The sequence below is a fragment of the Osmerus mordax genome, chromosome 25 (genome assembly GCF_038355195.1).
Source record: "Osmerus mordax isolate fOsmMor3 chromosome 25, fOsmMor3.pri, whole genome shotgun sequence".
Taxonomy (NCBI): Eukaryota; Metazoa; Chordata; class Actinopteri; order Osmeriformes; family Osmeridae; genus Osmerus; species Osmerus mordax.
The window spans coordinates 9,988,244-10,002,577 of record NC_090074.1 but is presented as its reverse complement, the minus strand read 5'-3'; the positions used below and the strand labels follow the sequence as shown (position 1 = coordinate 10,002,577).

Genomic DNA, 14,334 nt, shown 5'->3' with positions numbered 1-14,334 from the left:
TAAGGTTTTCAAACAAGAAAACACTCGTCCCTGGGTGGGCTCGAACCACCATCCTTTCGGTTAACAGCCGAACGCGCTAACCAATTGCGCCACAGAGACCCTGTCTCCACGGGACCAGGACTCGAAAAAATGGAAGGAAACGCTGGGAGACGTGGGCCAAAACTCCCCATGATGAAGAGGAGGAGGAGCGGCCATACTAATAACTCTTCCTGTGATCTGTCAACGGGAGTTTGGGAAGCAAAGACAACGACTCTGGTGGGACTCCAACCCACAACCTTTGAATGGCTTTTCTTTGCCCTGCCTAGAAGTGGTGGCATGACTCACTTTGAGGGAAAGCAATCAGAGCTTGATTTTGCCAGTTCTGTAAAAGAGTGAGCTCTCACTGCGTCCGCAAGAAAGACGTCCTTTTCCCGATGGAGGGCCACACATAATCTCCGCTGACCCCGACGTGATTTGAACACGCAACCTTCTGATCTGGAGTCAGACGCGCTACCGTTGCGCCACGAGGCCCACGTGCATGCAAGGAGGCAACATTCTGACGTGGACTCTGATGTGCAAACGCTGTGCCGCAAAGTGCGCTCAGAGTACCAACTATGGCGTGAACGCCATCAGGATTGACGTTCCAATGGACGTCGCCAAGCTTCTCCTGGGATTCAACGAGATTAGTGCCTGTGCAACACTAGCTGAACGATTCCACAGAACAAGTCCCCAAAAACCCAATTCTAATTGCAACCTGACTGAGATCACGCAGACTCAGTCTCGTGACCCCTGCAGCTGTTCATTGAAACCAATCTCATAACAAGTTCAAAATCTAACTCCTTCATACGATCCATATTGTCCTTACTTGAACAAATCCATTGTCAAAGGTATTTGGACGGGTGCGTGTTCACTAATGCTGACGACTGGCGAAGTATTTCCATTCTTCAACGAGCAAACCCCGCTACACTTGCCAGGGATTCGCCATACGATCCTTAAGGGTTCGTGTGGGCGAGGAGATTTACATGCGCAAGTTCCACGAAACACCCTGTGTTTTCCGTCCTTCCAGAGCCCGGATAGCTCAGTCGGCAGAGCATCAGACTTTTAATCTGAGGGTCCAGGGTTCAAGTCCCTGTTCGGGCGGCGTGCGTTCAAACCCTGTCGGAGCGGTCCACCTTTGACTCTCTCACTTTGAGGAAGCAATGGAAGCTTTTAATCTTGAGGGTCCAGCTTTCGAGTCCCTGCGTGAGCTGTGTGTTCAAACTACACAGCGTGACTTGGTGGCACGCCTTACTTTGAGACAAAGGACGCAAAAAGCCAGCTGTCACCAAGCTTTCGGCTGAACCTAAAGTTCCCTGACCGGGAATCGAACCCGGGCCGCGGCGGTGAAAGCGCCGAATCCTAGCCACTAGACCACCAGGGAGAGGCTTGAAAGACCGTTGTGTCAGCAAAGGCTTTCTTCTTTCGTATCTCAACTGGAGAGAGAATGGGGGATCGCATGCCTTCCTCGCCAGAAAAAACCCCTCTCTCGTTCACCCTTCGATAGCTCAGTTGGTAGAGCGGAGGACTGTAGGTCAAACGCGGTTAGAAATCCTTAGGTCGCTGGTTCAAATCCGGCTCGAAGGAGGGATGTTTTGGGGTCAAATATTGCCTATCCGACAGCAAGGCTACTCTACCGGCAGGGAAACCCGCCCCCATTTTAAAAGAGGTCTCAAAACAGGTTTCCCTGACCGGGAATCGAACCCGGGCCGCGGCGGTGAGAGCGCCGAATCCTAGCCACTAGACCACCATGGAGAGCTCTGCTTCCTCGGGCTCACTCTGCTCGCTCACTGTCAAAGATGAGGGCCAAGTTGCAAGGCTAAGCTTTCAAATGAACCTACCACCAGGGAGCGCTTGGCTTCCTCTTGCGCCAGAAAAGGCACCGCTGAGATTTGAACTCAGGATCTCCTGTTTACTAGACAGGCGCTTTGACCAACTAAGCCACGGCGCCTTGCTTGGCGCTCCACGACGGGCTCAGGCTGCTGTTTTCTCTTCGGGTAGGTGCTTTAAGGTTTTCAAACAAGAAAACACTCGTCCCTGGGTGGGCTCGAACCACCATCCTTTCGGTTAACAGCCGAACGCGCTAACCAATTGCGCCACAGAGACCCTGTCTCCACGGGACCAGGACTCGAAAAAATGGAAGGAAACGCTGGGAGACGTGGGCCAAAACTCCCCATGATGAAGAGGAGGAGGAGCGGCCATACTAATAACTCTTCCTGTGATCTGTCAACGGGAGTTTGGGAAGCAAAGACAACGACTCTGGTGGGACTCCAACCCACAACCTTTGAATGGCTTTTCTTTGCCCTGCCTAGAAGTGGTGGCATGACTCACTTTGAGGGAAAGCAATCAGAGCTTGATTTTGCCAGTTCTGTAAAAGAGTGAGCTCTCACTGCGTCCGCAAGAAAGACGTCCTTTTCCCGATGGAGGGCCACACATAATCTCCGCTGACCCCGACGTGATTTGAACACGCAACCTTCTGATCTGGAGTCAGACGCGCTACCGTTGCGCCACGAGGCCCACGTGCATGCAAGGAGGCAACATTCTGACGTGGACTCTGATGTGCAAACGCTGTGCCGCAAAGTGCGCTCAGAGTACCAACTATGGCGTGAACGCCATCAGGATTGACGTTCCAATGGACGTCGCCAAGCTTCTCCTGGGATTCAACGAGATTAGTGCCTGTGCAACACTACCTGAACGATTCCACAGAACAAGTCCCCAAAAACCCAATTCTAATTGCAACCTGACTGAGATCACGCAGACTCAGTCTCGTGACCCCTGCAGCTGTTCATTGAAACCAATCTCATAACAAGTTCAAAATCTAACTCCTTCATACGATCCATATTGTCCTTACTTGAACAAATCCATTGTCAAAGGTATTTGGACGGGTGCGTGTTCACTAATGCTGACGACTGGCGAAGTATTTCCATTCTTCAACGAGCAAACCCCGCTACACTTGCCAGGGATTCGCCATACGATCCTTAAGGGTTCGTGTGGGCGAGGAGATTTACATGCGCAAGTTCCACGAAACACCCTGTGTTTTCCGTCCTTCCAGAGCCCGGATAGCTCAGTCGGCAGAGCATCAGACTTTTAATCTGAGGGTCCAGGGTTCAAGTCCCTGTTCGGGCGGCGTGCGTTCAAACCCTGTCGGAGCGGTCCACCTTTGACTCTCTCTCATGTACCTCACTTTGAGGAAGCTTTTAATCTTGAGGGTCCAGCTTTCGAGTCCCTGCGTGAGCTGTGTGTTCAAACTACACAGCGTGACTTGGTGGCACGCCTTACTTTGAGACAAAGGACGCAAAAAGCCAGCTGTCACCAAGCTTTCGGCTGAACCTAAAGTTCCCTGACCAGGAATCGAACCCGGGCCGCGGCGGTGAAAGCGCCGAATCCTAGCCACTAGACCACCAGGGAGAGGCTTGAAAGACCGTTGTGTCAGCAAAGGCTTTCTTCTTTCGTATCTCAACTGGAGAGAGAATGGGGGATCGCATGCCTTCCTCGCCAGAAAAAACCCCTCTCTCGTTCACCCTTCGATAGCTCAGTTGGTAGAGCGGAGGACTGTAGGTCAAACGCGGTTAGAAATCCTTAGGTCGCTGGTTCAAATCCGGCTCGAAGGAGGGATGTTTTGGGGTCAAATATTGCCTATCCGACAGCAAGGCTACTCTACCGGCAGGGAAACCCGCCCCCATTTTAAAAGAGGTCTCAAAACAGGTTTCCCTGACCGGGAATCGAACCCGGGCCGCGGCGGTGAGAGCGCCGAATCCTAGCCACTAGACCACCATGGAGAGCTCTGCTTCCTCGGGCTCACTCTGCTCGCTCACTGTCAAAGATGAGGGCCAAGTTGCAAGGCTAAGCTTTCAAATGAACCTACCACCAGGGAGCGCTTGGCTTCCTCTTGCGCCAGAAAAGGCACCGCTGAGATTTGAACTCAGGATCTCCTGTTTACTAGACAGGCGCTTTGACCAACTAAGCCACGGCGCCTTGCTTGGCGCTCCACGACGGGCTCAGGCTGCTGTTTTCTCTTCGGGTAGGTGCTTTAAGGTTTTCAAACAAGAAAACACTCGTCCCTGGGTGGGCTCGAACCACCATCCTTTCGGTTAACAGCCGAACGCGCTAACCAATTGCGCCACAGAGACCCTGTCTCCACGGGACCAGGACTCGAAAAAATGGAAGGAAACGCTGGGAGACGTGGGCCAAAACTCCCCATGATGAAGAGGAGGAGGAGCGGCCATACTAATAACTCTTCCTGTGATCTGTCAACGGGAGTATGGGAAGCAAAGACAACGACTCTGGTGGGACTCCAACCCACAACCTTTGAATGGCTTTTCTTTGCCCTGCCTAGAAGTGGTGGCATGACTCACTTTGAGGGAAAGCAATCAGAGCTTGATTTTGCCAGTTCTGTAAAAGAGTGAGCTCTCACTGCGTCCGCAAGAAAGACGTCCTTTTCCCGATGGAGGGCCACACATAATCTCCGCTGACCCCGACGTGATTTGAACACGCAACCTTCTGATCTGGAGTCAGACGCGCTACCGTTGCGCCACGAGGCCCACGTGCATGCAAGGAGGCAACATTCTGACGTGGACTCTGATGTGCAAACGCTGTGCCGCAAAGTGCGCTCAGAGTACCAACTATGGCGTGAACGCCATCAGGATTGACGTTCCAATGGACGTCGCCAAGCTTCTCCTGGGATTCAACGAGATTAGTGCCTGTGCAACACTACCTGAACGATTCCACAGAACAAGTCCCCAAAAACCCAATTCTAATTGCAACCTGACTGAGATCACGCAGACTCAGTCTCGTGACCCCTGCAGCTGTTCATTGAAACCAATCTCATAACAAGTTCAAAATCTAACTCCTTCATACGATCCATATTGTCCTTACTTGAACAAATCCATTGTCAAAGGTATTTGGACGGGTGTGTGTTCACTAATGCTGACGACTGGCGAAGTATTTCCATTCTTCAACGAGCAAACCCCGCTACACTTGCCAGGGATTCGCCATACGATCCTTAAGGGTTCGTGTGGGCGAGGAGATTTACATGCGCAAGTTCCACGAAACACCCTGTGTTTTCCGTCCTTCCAGAGCCCGGATAGCTCAGTCGGCAGAGCATCAGACTTTTAATCTGAGGGTCCAGGGTTCAAGTCCCTGTTCGGGCGGCGTGCGTTCAAACCCTGTCGGAGCGGTCCACCTTTGACTCTCTCTCATGTACCTCACTTTGAGGAAGCTTTTAATCTTGAGGGTCCAGCTTTCGAGTCCCTGCGTGAGCTGTGTGTTCAAACTACACAGCGTGACTTGGTGGCACGCCTTACTTTGAGACAAAGGACGCAAAAAGCCAGCTGTCACCAAGCTTTCGGCTGAACCTAAAGTTCCCTGACCGGGAATCGAACCCGGGCCGCGGCGGTGAAAGCGCCGAATCCTAGCCACTAGACCACCAGGGAGAGGCTTGAAAGACCGTTGTGTCAGCAAAGGCTTTCTTCTTTCGTATCTCAACTGGAGAGAGAATGGGGGATCGCATGCCTTCCTCGCCAGAAAAAACCCCTCTCTCGTTCACCCTTCGATAGCTCAGTTGGTAGAGCGGAGGACTGTAGGTCAAACGCGGTTAGAAATCCTTAGGTCGCTGGTTCAAATCCGGCTCGAAGGAGGGATGTTTTGGGGTCAAATATTGCCTATCCGACAGCAAGGCTACTCTACCGGCAGGGAAACCCGCCCCCATTTTAAAAGAGGTCTCAAAACAGGTTTCCCTGACCGGGAATCGAACCCGGGCCGCGGCGGTGAGAGCGCCGAATCCTAGCCACTAGACCACCATGGAGAGCTCTGCTTCCTCGGGCTCACTCTGCTCGCTCACTGTCAAAGATGAGGGCCAAGTTGCAAGGCTAAGCTTTCAAATGAACCTACCACCAGGGAGCGCTTGGCTTCCTCTTGCGCCAGAAAAGGCACCGCTGAGATTTGAACTCAGGATCTCCTGTTTACTAGACAGGCGCTTTGACCAACTAAGCCACGGCGCCTTGCTTGGCGCTCCACGACGGGCTCAGGCTGCTGTTTTCTCTTCGGGTAGGTGCTTTAAGGTTTTCAAACAAGAAAACACTCGTCCCTGGGTGGGCTCGAACCACCATCCTTTCGGTTAACAGCCGAACGCGCTAACCAATTGCGCCACAGAGACCCTGTCTCCACGGGACCAGGACTCGAAAAAATGGAAGGAAACGCTGGGAGACGTGGGCCAAAACTCCCCATGATGAAGAGGAGGAGGAGCGGCCATACTAATAACTCTTCCTGTGATCTGTCAACGGGAGTTTGGGAAGCAAAGACAACGACTCTGGTGGGACTCCAACCCACAACCTTTGAATGGCTTTTCTTTGCCCTGCCTAGAAGTGGTGGCATGACTCACTTTGAGGGAAAGCAATCAGAGCTTGATTTTGCCAGTTCTGTAAAAGAGTGAGCTCTCACTGCGTCCGCAAGAAAGACGTCCTTTTCCCGATGGAGGGCCACACATAATCTCCGCTGACCCCGACGTGATTTGAACACGCAACCTTCTGATCTGGAGTCAGACGCGCTAACGTTGCGCCACGAGGCCCACGTGCATGCAAGGAGGCAACATTCTGACGTGGACTCTGATGTGCAAACGCTGTGCCGCAAAGTGCGCTCAGAGTACCAACTATGGCGTGAACGCCATCAGGATTGACGTTCCAATGGACGTCGCCAAGCTTCTCCTGGGATTCAACGAGATTAGTGCCTGTGCAACACTACCTGAACGATTCCACAGAACAAGTCCCCAAAAACCCAATTCTAATTGCAACCTGACTGAGATCACGCAGACTCAGTCTCGTGACCCCTGCAGCTGTTCATTGAAACCAATATCATAACAAGTTCAAAATCTAACTCCTTCATACGATCCATATTGTCCTTACTTGAACAAATCCATTGTCAAAGGTATTTGGACGGGTGCGTGTTCACTAATGCTGACGACTGGCGAAGTATTTCCATTCTTCAACGAGCAAACCCCGCTACACTTGCCAGGGATTCGCCATACGATCCTTAAGGGTTCGTGTGGGCGAGGAGATTTACATGCGCAAGTTCCACGAAACACCCTGTGTTTTCCGTCCTTCCAGAGCCCGGATAGCTCAGTCGGCAGAGCATCAGACTTTTAATCTGAGGGTCCAGGGTTCAAGTCCCTGTTCGGGCGGCGTGCGTTCAAACCCTGTCGGAGCGGTCCACCTTTGACTCTCTCACTTTGAGGAAGCAATGGAAGCTTTTAATCTTGAGGGTCCAGCTTTCGAGTCCCTGCGTGAGCTGTGTGTTCAAACTACACAGCGTGACTTGGTGGCACGCCTTACTTTGAGACAAAGGACGCAAAAAGCCAGCTGTCACCAAGCTTTCGGCTTGAAAGCGCCGAATCCTAGCCACTAGACCACCAGGGAGAGGCTTGAAAGACCGTTGCGTCAGCAAAGGCTTTCTTCTTTCGTATCTCAACTGGAGGATGGGAGATTGCATGCCTTCCTCGCAAATAAAACCTCCCACTCCCTCACCCTTCGATAGCTCAGTTGGTAGAGCGGAGGACTGTAGGTCAAAAGCGGTTAGAAATCCTTAGGTCGCTGGTTCAAATCCGGCTCGAAGGAGGGATGTTTTGGCCTAAAAATGTGGCCTATCTGGCGTCAATGCAGCTCTCACAGCAGGGACACCCCCATTTTAAGAGAGGTCTCAAAACAGGTTTCCCTGACCGGGAATCGAACCCGGGCCGCGGCGGTGAGAGCGCCGAATCCTAGCCACTAGACCACCAGGGAGAGCTTGGCTTCCTCTTGGGCCAAAAAAGGCACCGCTGAGATTTGAACTCAGGATCTCCTGTTTACTAGACAGGCGCTTTGACCAACTAAGCCACAGCGCCTTGCTTAATGCTCCATGACGGGCTCAGGCTGCTGTGTTCTCTTTGGGTAGGTGCTTTGAGCTGGGGTCTACAGCGTCTTTGAAAGACACCTCCGAAGGTTATGCCCAGCATGCAGCAAAGCCTCTCAAGGCACCAGAATGAAGAGATTTTCCAGCTTCTTCGACTCTGATGGCGGTATAGCTCATTGTCACACAGGCAGGACCCACAACAGAAGTAAACAAGAAAACACTCGTCCCTGGGTGGGCTCGAACCACCATCCTTTCGGTTAACAGCCGAACGCGCTAACCAATTGCGCCACAGAGACCCTGTCTCCGCAGAACCATGAATGAAAAATGGAAGGAAACGCTGGGAGACGTTTGCCAAAACTCCCCATGAAGAAGAGGAGGAGGAGCGGCCATAGTAATAACTCTTCCTGTGATCTGTCAACGGGAGTTTGGGAAACAAAGACAACGACTCTGGTGGGACTCAAACCCACAACCTTTGAATGGCTTTTCTTTGCCCTGCCTAGAAGTGATGGCATGACTCACTTTGAGGAAGCAATCAGAGCTTGATTTTGCCAGTTCTGTAAAAGAGTGAGCTCTCACAGCGTCCGCAATTAAGAATTTTTTTTCCCAATGGAGGGCCACCCATAATGACCGCTGACCCTGATGTGATTTGAACACACAACCTTCTGATCTGGAGTCAGACGCGCTACCGTTGCGCCACGAGGCCTGTGTGCATGTAAGGAGGCAACACTCGGACGTGGACTCTGATGTGCAAACGCTGTGCCGCAAAGTGCGCTGAGAGTACCAACTATGGCGTGAACGCCATCAGGATTGACGTCCCAATGGACGTCGCCAAGCTTCTCCTGGGATTCAACAAGATTACTTTAGTGCCTGTGCAACACTGCCTGAACGATTCCACAGAAGAAGTCCCCAAAAACGCAATTCTAATTGCAACCTGGCTGAGATCACGCAGACTAGAGACAGCTGCAGGGGTCACGAGACAGTCTCGTGACCCCTGCAGCTGTTCCTTGAAACCAATCTCATAACAAGTTCAAAATCAAACTCGTTCATACGATCCATATTGACCTTACATGAACAAATTCATTGTCAAAGACATTTTGACGGGTGCGTGCTCACTAATGTTGACGATTGGCAAAGTATTTCTATTCTTCAACGAGCAAACCCCGCTACACTTGCCAGGGATTCGCCATACGTTCCTTAAGGGTTTGTGTGGGCGAGGAGATTTACATGCGGAAGTTCCACAAAATACTCTGAGTTTTCTGTGCTTCCAGAGCCTGTATAGCTCAGTCGGCAGAGCATCAGACTTTTAATCTGAGGGTCCAGGGTTCAAGTCCCTGTTCGGGCGGCGTGTGTTCAAACCTTGTCGGAGCGGCCTGCCATTGTCTCTCTTATATACCTCACTTTGAGGAAACAATGGAAGCTTTTAATCTGAGGGTCCAGCGTTCAAGTCCCTGCGTGAGCTGTGTGTTCAAACTACACAGCGTGACTTATGGCACGCAGCAACCCTTGTCTCTGTTGCACGCCTTACTTTGAGACAAAGAATGCAAAAAGCCAGCTGTCACAAAGATTTCCGCTGACACTTAAGTTCCCTGACCGGGAATCGAACCCTGAATGTTCTGACACCTGAAGATGAGGACCAAGTTGCAAAACTAAGCGAGTCAAAGGCAGAGATTTCAACTGACCCTTAGGTTCCCTGACCGGGAATCGAACCCGGGTGGCGGCGGTGAAAGCGCCGAATCCTAGCCACTAGACCACCAGGGAGACTGTTAAAAGAGGATTGCCTCAGCAAGGGCTTTTTTTCTTGCGTGTCTGAACTGGAGGATGGGAGATTGCATGCCTTCCTCGCAAATAAAACCCCCCACTCGCTCACCCTTCGATAGCTCAGTTGGTAGAGCGGAGGACTGTAGGTCAAAAGCGGTTAGAAATCCTTAGGTCGCTGGTTCAAATCCGGCTCGAAGGAGGGATGTTTTGGCCTAAAAATGTGGCCTATCTGGCGACAATGCAGCTCTCACAGCAGGGAGACCCCCCATTTTAAGAGAGGTCTCAAAACAGGTTTCCCTGACCGGGAATCGAACCCGGGCCGCGGCGGTGAGAGCGCCGAATCCTAGCCACTAGACCACCAGGGAGAGCTTGGCTTCCTCTGCTCGCTGTCAAAGATACATTTTACATTTACATTTAGTCATTTAGCAGACGCTCTTATCCAGAGCGACTTACAGTAAGTACAGGGACATTCCCCCCGAGGCAAGTAGGGTGAAGTGCCTTGCCCAAGGACACAACGTCATTCGGCAGAGCCAGGGATCGAACCAGCAACCTTCTGATTACTAGTCCGATTCCCTCCGATTCCCTCACCCCTCAGCCACCTGAAGATGAGGACCAAGTTGCAAAACTAAGCGAGTCAAAGGCAGAGATTTCAACTGACCCTTAGGTTCCCTGACCGGGAATCGAACCCGGGCCGCGGCGGTGAAAGCGCCGAATCCTAGCCACTAGACCACCAGGGAGACTTTTAAAAGTGGATTGCCTCAGCAAGGGCTTTTTTTCTTGCGTGTCTGAACTGGAGGATGGGAGATTGCATGCCTTCCTCGCAAATAAAACCTCCCACTCCCTCACCCTTCGATAGCTCAGTTGGTAGAGCGGAGGACTGTAGGTCAAAAGCGGTTAGAAATCCTTAGGTCGCTGGTTCAAATCCGGCTCGAAGGAGGAATGTTTTGGCCTAAAAATGTGGCCTCTCTGGCGACAATGCAACAAGGCTGCTCTCACAGAAGGGAGACCCCCATTTTAAGAGAGATCTCAAAACAGGTTTCCCTGACCAGGAATCGAACCCGGGCCGCGGCGGTGAGAGCGCCGAATCCTAGCCACTAGACCACCAGGGAGAGCTTGGCTTCCTCTTGGGCCAAAAAAGGCACCGCTGAGATTTGAACTCAGGATCTCCTGTTTACTAGACAGGCGCTTTGACCAACTAAGCCACGGCGCCTTGCTTAATGCTCCACGACGGGCTCAGGCTGCTGTGTTCTCTTTGGGTAGGTGCTTTGAGCTGGGGTCTACAGCGTCTTTGAAAGACACCTCCGAAGGTTATGCCCAGCATGCAGCAAAGCCTCTCAAGGCACCAGAATTAAGAGATTTTCCAGCTTCTTCGACTCTGATGGCGGTATAGCTCATTGTCACACAGGCAGGACCCACAACAGAAGTAAACAAGAAAACACTCGTCCCTGGGTGGGCTCGAACCACCATCCTTTCGGTTAACAGCCGAACGCGCTAACCAATTGCGCCACAGAGACCCTGTCTCCGCAGAACCATGAATGAAAAATGGAAGGAAACGCTGGGAGACGTTTGCCAAAACTCCCCATGAAGAAGAGGAGGAGGAGCGGCCATAGTAATAACTCTTCCTGTGATCTGTCAACGGGAGTTTGGGAAACAAAGACAACGACTCTGGTGGGACTCAAACCCACAACCTTTGAATGGCTTTTCTTTGCCCTGCCTAGAAGTGATGGCATGACTCACTTTGAGGAAGCAATCAGAGCTTGATTTTGCCAGTTCTGTAAAAGAGTGAGCTCTCACAGCGTCCGCAATTAAGAATTTTTTTTCCCAATGGAGGGCCACCCATAATGACCGCTGACCCCGACGTGATTTGAACACACAACCTTCTGATCTGGAGTCAGACGCGCTACCGTTGCGCCACGAGGCCTGTGTGCATGTAAGGAGGCAACACTCGGACGTGGACTCTGATGTGCAAACGCTGTGCCGCAAAGTGCGCTGAGAGTACCAACTATGGCGTGAACGCCATCAGGATTGACGTCCCAATGGACGTCGCCAAGCTTCTCCTGGGATTCAACAAGATTACTTTAGTGCCTGTGCAACACTGCCTGAACGATTCCACAGAAGAAGTCCCCAAAAACGCAATTCTAATTGCAACCTGGCTGAGATCACGCAGACTAGAGACAGCTGCAGGGGTCACGAGACAGTCTCGTGACCCCTGCAGCTGTTCCTTGAAACCAATCTCATAACAAGTTCAAAATCAAACTCGTTCATACGATCCATATTGACCTTACATGAACAAATTCATTGTCAAAGACATTTTGACGGGTGCGTGCTCACTAATGTTGACGATTGGCAAAGTATTTCTATTCTTCAACGAGCAAACCCCGCTACACTTGCCAGGGATTCGCCATACGTTCCTTAAGGGTTTGTGTGGGCGAGGAGATTTACATGCGGAAGTTCCACAAAATACTCTGAGTTTTCTGTGCTTCCAGAGCCTGTATAGCTCAGTCGGCAGAGCATCAGACTTTTAATCTGAGGGTCCAGGGTTCAAGTCCCTGTTCGGGCGGCGTGTGTTCAAACCTTGTCGGAGCGGCCTGCCACTGTCTCTCTTATATACCTCACTTTGAGGAAACAATGGAAGCTTTTAATCTGAGGGTCCAGCGTTCAAGTCCCTGCGTGAGCTGTGTGTTCAAACTACACAGCGTGACTTATGGCACGCAGCAACCCTTGTCTCTGTTGCACGCCTTACTTTGAGACAAAGAATGCAAAAAGCCAGCTGTCACAAAGATTTCCGCTGACACTTAAGTTCCCTGACCGGGAATCGAACCCTGAATGTTCTGACACCTGAAGATGAGGACCAAGTTGCAAAACTAAGCGAGTCAAAGGCAGAGATTTCAACTGACCCTTAGGTTCCCTGACCGGGAATCGAACCCGGGCCGCGGCGGTGAAAGCGCCGAATCCTAGCCACTAGACCACCAGGGAGACTCTTAAAAGAGGATTGCCTCAGCAAGGGCCTTTTTTCTTGCGTGTCTGAACTGGAGGATGGGAGATTGCATGCCTTCCTCGCAAATAAAACCCCCCACTCGCTCACCCTTCGATAGCTCAGTTGGTAGAGCGGAGGACTGTAGGTCAAAAGCGGTTAGAAATCCTTAGGTCGCTGGTTCAAATCCGGCTCGAAGGAGGGATGTTTTGGCCTAAAAATGTGGCCTATCTGGCGACAATGCAGCTCTCACAGCAGGGAGACCCCCCATTTTAAGAGAGGTCTCAAAACAGGTTTCCCTGACCGGGAATCGAACCCGGGCCACGGCGGTGAGAGCGCCGAATCCTAGCCACTAGACCACCAGGGAGAGCTTGGCTTCCTCTGCTCGCTGTCAAAGATACATTTTACATTTACATTTAGTCATTTAGCAGACGCTCTTATCCAGAGCGACTTACAGTAAGTACAGGGACATTCCCCCCGAGGCAAGTAGGGTGAAGTGCCTTGCCCAAGGACACAACGTCATTCGGCAGAGCCAGGGATCGAACCAGCAACCTTCTGATTACTAGTCCGATTCCCTCCGATTCCCTCACCCCTCAGCCACCTGAAGATGAGGACCGAGTTGCAAAACTAAGCGAGTCAAAGGCAGAGATTTCAACTGACCCTTAAGTTCCCTGACCGGGAATCGAACCCGGGCCGCGGCGGTGAAAGCGCCGAATCCTAGCCACTAGACCACCAGGGAGACTTTTAAAAGAGGATTGCCTCAGCAAGGGCTTTTTTTCTTGCGTGTCTGAACTGGAGGATGGGAGATTGCATGCCTTCCTCGCAAATAAAACCTCCCACTCCCTCACCCTTCGATAGCTCAGTTGGTAGAGCGGAGGACTGTAGGTCAAAAGCGGTTAGAAATCCTTAGGTCGCTGGTTCAAATCCGGCTCGAAGGCGGAATGTTTTGGCCTAAAAATGTGGCCTCTCTGGCGACAATGCAACAAGGCTGCTCTCACAGAAGGGAGACCCCCATTTTAAGAGAGATCTCAAAACAGGTTTCCCTGACCAGGAATCGAACCCGGGCCGCGGCGGTGAGAGCGCCGAATCCTAGCCACTAGACCACCAGGGAGACTCTTAAAAGAGGATTGCCTCAGCAAGGGCTTTTTTTCTTGCGTGTCTGAACTGGAGGATGGGAGATTGCATGCCTTCCTCGCAAATAAAACCTCCCACTCCCTCACCCTTCGATAGCTCAGTTGGTAGAGCGGAGGACTGTAGGTCAAAAGCGGTTAGAAATCCTTAGGTCGCTGGTTCAAATCCGGCTCGAAGGAGGAATGTTTTGGCCTAAAAATGTGGCCTCTCTGGCGACAATGCAACAAGGCTGCTCTCACAGAAGGGAGACCCCCATTTTAAGAGAGATCTCAAAACAGGTTTCCCTGACCAGGAATCGAACCCGGGCCGCGGCGGTGAGAGCGCCGAATCCTAGCCACTAGACCACCAGGGAGAGCTTGGCTTCCTCTTGGGCCAAAAAAGGCACCGCTGAGATTTGAACTCAGGATCTCCTGTTTACTAGACAGGCGCTTTGACCAACTAAGCCACGGCGCCTTGCTTAATGCTCCACGACGGGCTCAGGCTGCTGTGTTCTCTTTGGGTAGGTGCTTTGAGCTGGGGTCTACAGCATCTTTGAAAGACACCTCCGAAGGTTATGCCCAGCATGCAGCAAAGCC

General features: G+C 51.8%; 39 non-coding genes across 39 annotated transcripts; 14 read left to right on the top strand and 25 right to left on the bottom strand.

The window, feature by feature from the left end:
• Positions 1 to 25: 25 nt before the first annotated feature.
• trnan-guu (transfer RNA asparagine (anticodon GUU)) lies at positions 26 to 99 on the bottom strand. The gene has a single exon. It is a non-coding gene; the product is annotated as a tRNA-Asn (tRNA).
• A 339-nt stretch (positions 100 to 438) lies between these two features.
• Positions 439 to 510, bottom strand: trnaw-cca (transfer RNA tryptophan (anticodon CCA)). Its single transcript has one exon. It is a non-coding gene; the product is annotated as a tRNA-Trp (tRNA).
• A 536-nt stretch (positions 511 to 1,046) lies between these two features.
• trnak-uuu (transfer RNA lysine (anticodon UUU)) lies at positions 1,047 to 1,119 on the top strand. Its single transcript has one exon. It is a non-coding gene; the product is annotated as a tRNA-Lys (tRNA).
• Positions 1,120 to 1,327: 208 nt separating this feature from the next.
• Positions 1,328 to 1,399, bottom strand: trnae-uuc (transfer RNA glutamic acid (anticodon UUC)). The gene has a single exon. It is a non-coding gene; the product is annotated as a tRNA-Glu (tRNA).
• Positions 1,400 to 1,512: 113 nt separating this feature from the next.
• trnay-gua (transfer RNA tyrosine (anticodon GUA)) lies at positions 1,513 to 1,602 on the top strand. The gene is given in 2 exon segments: positions 1,513 to 1,549; positions 1,567 to 1,602. It is a non-coding gene; the product is annotated as a tRNA-Tyr (tRNA).
• Positions 1,603 to 1,892: 290 nt separating this feature from the next.
• On the bottom strand, positions 1,893 to 1,966 carry trnat-agu (transfer RNA threonine (anticodon AGU)). Its single transcript has one exon. It is a non-coding gene; the product is annotated as a tRNA-Thr (tRNA).
• An 81-nt stretch (positions 1,967 to 2,047) lies between these two features.
• trnan-guu (transfer RNA asparagine (anticodon GUU)) lies at positions 2,048 to 2,121 on the bottom strand. Its single transcript has one exon. It is a non-coding gene; the product is annotated as a tRNA-Asn (tRNA).
• Positions 2,122 to 2,460: 339 nt separating this feature from the next.
• On the bottom strand, positions 2,461 to 2,532 carry trnaw-cca (transfer RNA tryptophan (anticodon CCA)). Its single transcript has one exon. It is a non-coding gene; the product is annotated as a tRNA-Trp (tRNA).
• A 536-nt stretch (positions 2,533 to 3,068) lies between these two features.
• trnak-uuu (transfer RNA lysine (anticodon UUU)) lies at positions 3,069 to 3,141 on the top strand. Its single transcript has one exon. It is a non-coding gene; the product is annotated as a tRNA-Lys (tRNA).
• A 395-nt stretch (positions 3,142 to 3,536) lies between these two features.
• On the top strand, positions 3,537 to 3,626 carry trnay-gua (transfer RNA tyrosine (anticodon GUA)). The gene is given in 2 exon segments: positions 3,537 to 3,573; positions 3,591 to 3,626. It is a non-coding gene; the product is annotated as a tRNA-Tyr (tRNA).
• Positions 3,627 to 3,916: 290 nt separating this feature from the next.
• Positions 3,917 to 3,990, bottom strand: trnat-agu (transfer RNA threonine (anticodon AGU)). Its single transcript has one exon. It is a non-coding gene; the product is annotated as a tRNA-Thr (tRNA).
• An 81-nt stretch (positions 3,991 to 4,071) lies between these two features.
• trnan-guu (transfer RNA asparagine (anticodon GUU)) lies at positions 4,072 to 4,145 on the bottom strand. The gene has a single exon. It is a non-coding gene; the product is annotated as a tRNA-Asn (tRNA).
• Positions 4,146 to 4,484: 339 nt separating this feature from the next.
• trnaw-cca (transfer RNA tryptophan (anticodon CCA)) lies at positions 4,485 to 4,556 on the bottom strand. The gene has a single exon. It is a non-coding gene; the product is annotated as a tRNA-Trp (tRNA).
• Positions 4,557 to 5,092: 536 nt separating this feature from the next.
• trnak-uuu (transfer RNA lysine (anticodon UUU)) lies at positions 5,093 to 5,165 on the top strand. Its single transcript has one exon. It is a non-coding gene; the product is annotated as a tRNA-Lys (tRNA).
• Positions 5,166 to 5,375: 210 nt separating this feature from the next.
• On the bottom strand, positions 5,376 to 5,447 carry trnae-uuc (transfer RNA glutamic acid (anticodon UUC)). The gene has a single exon. It is a non-coding gene; the product is annotated as a tRNA-Glu (tRNA).
• A 113-nt stretch (positions 5,448 to 5,560) lies between these two features.
• On the top strand, positions 5,561 to 5,650 carry trnay-gua (transfer RNA tyrosine (anticodon GUA)). Its single transcript is given in 2 exon segments — positions 5,561 to 5,597; positions 5,615 to 5,650. It is a non-coding gene; the product is annotated as a tRNA-Tyr (tRNA).
• Positions 5,651 to 5,940: 290 nt separating this feature from the next.
• Positions 5,941 to 6,014, bottom strand: trnat-agu (transfer RNA threonine (anticodon AGU)). The gene has a single exon. It is a non-coding gene; the product is annotated as a tRNA-Thr (tRNA).
• An 81-nt stretch (positions 6,015 to 6,095) lies between these two features.
• Positions 6,096 to 6,169, bottom strand: trnan-guu (transfer RNA asparagine (anticodon GUU)). The gene has a single exon. It is a non-coding gene; the product is annotated as a tRNA-Asn (tRNA).
• Positions 6,170 to 6,508: 339 nt separating this feature from the next.
• Positions 6,509 to 6,580, bottom strand: trnaw-cca (transfer RNA tryptophan (anticodon CCA)). Its single transcript has one exon. It is a non-coding gene; the product is annotated as a tRNA-Trp (tRNA).
• A 536-nt stretch (positions 6,581 to 7,116) lies between these two features.
• Positions 7,117 to 7,189, top strand: trnak-uuu (transfer RNA lysine (anticodon UUU)). The gene has a single exon. It is a non-coding gene; the product is annotated as a tRNA-Lys (tRNA).
• Positions 7,190 to 7,532: 343 nt separating this feature from the next.
• trnay-gua (transfer RNA tyrosine (anticodon GUA)) lies at positions 7,533 to 7,622 on the top strand. The gene is given in 2 exon segments: positions 7,533 to 7,569; positions 7,587 to 7,622. It is a non-coding gene; the product is annotated as a tRNA-Tyr (tRNA).
• Positions 7,623 to 7,715: 93 nt separating this feature from the next.
• Positions 7,716 to 7,787, bottom strand: trnae-cuc (transfer RNA glutamic acid (anticodon CUC)). The gene has a single exon. It is a non-coding gene; the product is annotated as a tRNA-Glu (tRNA).
• Positions 7,788 to 8,118: 331 nt separating this feature from the next.
• trnan-guu (transfer RNA asparagine (anticodon GUU)) lies at positions 8,119 to 8,192 on the bottom strand. The gene has a single exon. It is a non-coding gene; the product is annotated as a tRNA-Asn (tRNA).
• A 335-nt stretch (positions 8,193 to 8,527) lies between these two features.
• On the bottom strand, positions 8,528 to 8,599 carry trnaw-cca (transfer RNA tryptophan (anticodon CCA)). The gene has a single exon. It is a non-coding gene; the product is annotated as a tRNA-Trp (tRNA).
• Positions 8,600 to 9,165: 566 nt separating this feature from the next.
• Positions 9,166 to 9,238, top strand: trnak-uuu (transfer RNA lysine (anticodon UUU)). The gene has a single exon. It is a non-coding gene; the product is annotated as a tRNA-Lys (tRNA).
• Positions 9,239 to 9,763: 525 nt separating this feature from the next.
• trnay-gua (transfer RNA tyrosine (anticodon GUA)) lies at positions 9,764 to 9,853 on the top strand. The gene is given in 2 exon segments: positions 9,764 to 9,800; positions 9,818 to 9,853. It is a non-coding gene; the product is annotated as a tRNA-Tyr (tRNA).
• Positions 9,854 to 9,947: 94 nt separating this feature from the next.
• On the bottom strand, positions 9,948 to 10,019 carry trnae-cuc (transfer RNA glutamic acid (anticodon CUC)). Its single transcript has one exon. It is a non-coding gene; the product is annotated as a tRNA-Glu (tRNA).
• A 300-nt stretch (positions 10,020 to 10,319) lies between these two features.
• trnae-uuc (transfer RNA glutamic acid (anticodon UUC)) lies at positions 10,320 to 10,391 on the bottom strand. Its single transcript has one exon. It is a non-coding gene; the product is annotated as a tRNA-Glu (tRNA).
• Positions 10,392 to 10,500: 109 nt separating this feature from the next.
• trnay-gua (transfer RNA tyrosine (anticodon GUA)) lies at positions 10,501 to 10,590 on the top strand. The gene is given in 2 exon segments: positions 10,501 to 10,537; positions 10,555 to 10,590. It is a non-coding gene; the product is annotated as a tRNA-Tyr (tRNA).
• A 200-nt stretch (positions 10,591 to 10,790) lies between these two features.
• Positions 10,791 to 10,864, bottom strand: trnat-agu (transfer RNA threonine (anticodon AGU)). Its single transcript has one exon. It is a non-coding gene; the product is annotated as a tRNA-Thr (tRNA).
• Positions 10,865 to 11,094: 230 nt separating this feature from the next.
• trnan-guu (transfer RNA asparagine (anticodon GUU)) lies at positions 11,095 to 11,168 on the bottom strand. The gene has a single exon. It is a non-coding gene; the product is annotated as a tRNA-Asn (tRNA).
• Positions 11,169 to 11,503: 335 nt separating this feature from the next.
• trnaw-cca (transfer RNA tryptophan (anticodon CCA)) lies at positions 11,504 to 11,575 on the bottom strand. The gene has a single exon. It is a non-coding gene; the product is annotated as a tRNA-Trp (tRNA).
• Positions 11,576 to 12,141: 566 nt separating this feature from the next.
• trnak-uuu (transfer RNA lysine (anticodon UUU)) lies at positions 12,142 to 12,214 on the top strand. The gene has a single exon. It is a non-coding gene; the product is annotated as a tRNA-Lys (tRNA).
• A 344-nt stretch (positions 12,215 to 12,558) lies between these two features.
• Positions 12,559 to 12,630, bottom strand: trnae-uuc (transfer RNA glutamic acid (anticodon UUC)). Its single transcript has one exon. It is a non-coding gene; the product is annotated as a tRNA-Glu (tRNA).
• A 109-nt stretch (positions 12,631 to 12,739) lies between these two features.
• trnay-gua (transfer RNA tyrosine (anticodon GUA)) lies at positions 12,740 to 12,829 on the top strand. The gene is given in 2 exon segments: positions 12,740 to 12,776; positions 12,794 to 12,829. It is a non-coding gene; the product is annotated as a tRNA-Tyr (tRNA).
• A 94-nt stretch (positions 12,830 to 12,923) lies between these two features.
• Positions 12,924 to 12,995, bottom strand: trnae-cuc (transfer RNA glutamic acid (anticodon CUC)). The gene has a single exon. It is a non-coding gene; the product is annotated as a tRNA-Glu (tRNA).
• Positions 12,996 to 13,295: 300 nt separating this feature from the next.
• trnae-uuc (transfer RNA glutamic acid (anticodon UUC)) lies at positions 13,296 to 13,367 on the bottom strand. The gene has a single exon. It is a non-coding gene; the product is annotated as a tRNA-Glu (tRNA).
• A 481-nt stretch (positions 13,368 to 13,848) lies between these two features.
• trnay-gua (transfer RNA tyrosine (anticodon GUA)) lies at positions 13,849 to 13,938 on the top strand. The gene is given in 2 exon segments: positions 13,849 to 13,885; positions 13,903 to 13,938. It is a non-coding gene; the product is annotated as a tRNA-Tyr (tRNA).
• A 200-nt stretch (positions 13,939 to 14,138) lies between these two features.
• Positions 14,139 to 14,212, bottom strand: trnat-agu (transfer RNA threonine (anticodon AGU)). Its single transcript has one exon. It is a non-coding gene; the product is annotated as a tRNA-Thr (tRNA).
• Positions 14,213 to 14,334: the final 122 nt, after the last annotated feature.